Source organism: Sceloporus occidentalis, unplaced genomic scaffold, assembly GCF_023333645.1.
Source record: "Sceloporus occidentalis isolate IW3139 unplaced genomic scaffold, rSceOcc1.0.p SCAF_1, whole genome shotgun sequence".
NCBI classification, from domain to species: Eukaryota; Metazoa; Chordata; class Lepidosauria; order Squamata; family Phrynosomatidae; genus Sceloporus; species Sceloporus occidentalis.
The window spans coordinates 13310612-13313740 of record NW_028316981.1 but is presented as its reverse complement, the minus strand read 5'-3'; positions in this window follow the sequence as shown (position 1 = coordinate 13313740).

Genomic DNA, 3129 nt, shown 5'->3' with positions numbered 1-3129 from the left:
GCTCTGTCTCAGCTTTGGGTTATTTCCAATTATGTATCTGGATGCTCCCCAACAAACTTCAGTCTGATGGCTGTCAACTCTGTCTGTGCATTCCAGCTAGACTTTCTGTATGTGTGTCCTGTGTGTGATGTGAAACCACCAAGCAGTCCCCACCTCTCTTGGATGGCATCCATACACCCCTGCAGTAGCAGCAAAGCCCCCACCCACCTCTGGCTGATGCCCCCTGGCATTTCATCTCCTGGCATGAGTCACAGCCCCCCGACCCCATACCCGCCAACAAGGCGAGTGCCTCAGACAGGGCTCCATTGTCCCTTCTCCACCCTCTTAGGATTCCTCATCTCCCCCACAGAACAAACCCCTCCATTGTCACTCTCAGGGTTCCTGGGATGGGATAGAGGGGCCTTATGGGGAGATATTGCCCCCACCCCAAAACAAGGCCAGGATAGTTGGGGCTGGGTGAGCAGAGAGGGGGGCAGTTGTGCACTGGCATTTGAGGGTGTTGCTTCTGGCAGGAGGTACCATGCCATTTGCGCCTGGAAAGGGGGCACTGTCTGGGCATTTACAATAGGACAAAGGCAGGAACTGGTTCCAGGCTGTGACGGAAAATATCACCCACAGATGTCAGCCTTTAAAACAAACCAACTGGCTACAGCCACACACATTGTCTCCCACAGTGCCTTCACATGAAGGAGCTGGCTGGGAGTCTGGGTGGGCTGGGCAGCCGAAGCAATAAGTCTTCACACACACTTCCCTCTTTTCTAGATGCCTGAGCCATCTTTTCTAGGCTTGCTCTCAGCTCCAGTTGTGGAGACAAAGCTGTGATGAAAACAGGATCAAATGTCCATCAGACCAGAAATTCAACAGGTGAAGCTTTTGCTATTACAGAGGTTACTCAGACAGTGAAAAAAAAATCCAGGTTAAATCTTTGTTGTTCACATGCATTTCAAATGCATCCAATTAAGTTGGGGGGCGACTGCCAAAACCCTGCTTAATCTGGAACAATTGACCTTGCATTTTTTCCTAAATTTTCTAAAAGATTTGCATCGTTGGCTGTGTAAATAATCAATGCGAATAGACCCAGGACAAACTGGGTTAAAACTCTGAATGCCTTGAACGTGCTTCGAATACATCTACTTCATCGACACCATCTTTATTCGAGTGCTGGCACGTGTGAGCAACTGAACTCTCAGAGATGCCCATAGATGCTGTACCATAGTGTAAATAACAAACCCAGAATGCATGAATGAGATTATTCGCATCACCGTGCTAAAAATAACGATGTGTGAATGACTCCAGAGGGATGCAGGACACAATTTCCTTGGTTAACTCATTTTATTTGTCTTCATTGTTATTCACTGTCAATTGACTTCAGCTTAATGGTGATCAAGAGCACCACCAGTCACCAACCACTCTGCTCACATCTTGCAAACCCAATGTTGTGGCTTCCTTGACTGAATCAATCCCACTGTAGTGCAGTAACCCTCTTTTCCTACTGCCTTCCATGTCAACAGTTATTAATAACAACTACCAACTATTACCATATAAACTCAACTATAAGTTGACCTAATGTATAAATTGAGGGCAGATTTTGGAGCCAAAATAATAGAATTCGGCATGACCTGTGGGTAAGTCGAGGGCAAAACTTTGGAGCACAGCATGGTCCTGATTTGTTGCCCACCAATCCACCTTCAGTTGTTTGCAGCCGGCCACTTATCTCCTCACACAAGGTGGAGAGGAGGAGGAGGAGAAGGAGACAAGTGGGCCAGTTGCAAACACCCAAGAGTGGGCAGACAGGTAGCAAAGGAATCTTGAGGGATAAGCATTCATTCTTCCTTTTCCTCCACCACCTACCTTTCTACTTAGGAGAAAGCCAGGTGGCAAATAAGTCTTGAGGTGTGAGAGTTCCCCCTTCTTCAACCTCCACAGCCCAGCATTTTTTTTGATGTAAAAATTTCAACTTATAGTTCTGTAGTATAGAACTCTTTTCCAGTGAGTCACACCATCTCATGATGAAGTCAGTCCTCCATATCCATGGATTCTTTATCCACTGATTCAATTTTTTATCCACTGATTCAAGCATCCATGGCTTGAAAGCTTTCAAAACATATATAAATTCCCCAAAGCAAACCTTGATTTTGCCATTTTATATAAGGGATACCATCTTACTACTCCATTATATATAACAGGACTTGAGCAGCCATAGATTTTGGTATTCATGGGGGGGGGGGGGGTCCTAAAACCAAACTTCAACAGGTACCTACAGTACAGGTTGAGTCTCCCTCATCCAAAATGCTTGGGACCAGAAGTGATTTGGATTTCAGAATTTTTTGGATTTTGGCATATTTGCATATACCGTACATAATGAGCTATCTTGGAGATGGGACCTAAGTCTTAATATAACATTTATGTATGCTTCCTAGATGCCTTATCTGCATAATTATGTATACAATATTTTAAATAATTTTGTGCATGAAACAAAGTTTGCATACACTGAACCATTAGAAAGTAAAGGTGTCACTATCTCAGCCACCCATGTGGACCATTTTGGATTTTGGAATATTTCAGACTTCAGAATTCCAGATAAGGGAGACACAACCTGTATGTTCAAAGGATGTTAGCCTCAGTTTAGTCATCTTGGCTTCTGGTGAGAATTCAGGCTTGGTTTGCTCTAAAACCCATTCCTTTGTCTTTTTAGCAGTCTACAGTTTCCATAGAAATCTTCTCCAGCTTCACATTTCAAATGAGTTTATTTTCTTCCTCTCAGCTTTCTACACTGTCCAGCATTCATAAACATACACAGAAATCATTCTGGATTCCTTGTTATTTGAAAAATCTTTTAACACCACCTGCTCTGTGTCAATTTTACATACAGTGGGTTCTTGGGTTTTAGTTCCCCTGTGGATATCAAAATCTGTGGCTGCTCAAGTCCCCTTAAATGCAATGTAAAATGGTGTCCCTTATGTAAAATGGCAAAATCAAAGTTTGCTTTTGGGAATTTATATATTTTTAAAAATATTTTCAAACCATTGATGGTTGAATCCATGGATAAAGAATCCATGGATACAGAAGGACGAGTTTTGTGCTGCAACCGAATTTTCTGCCACCTTCACCGTTGTTATTGTGTGCCTT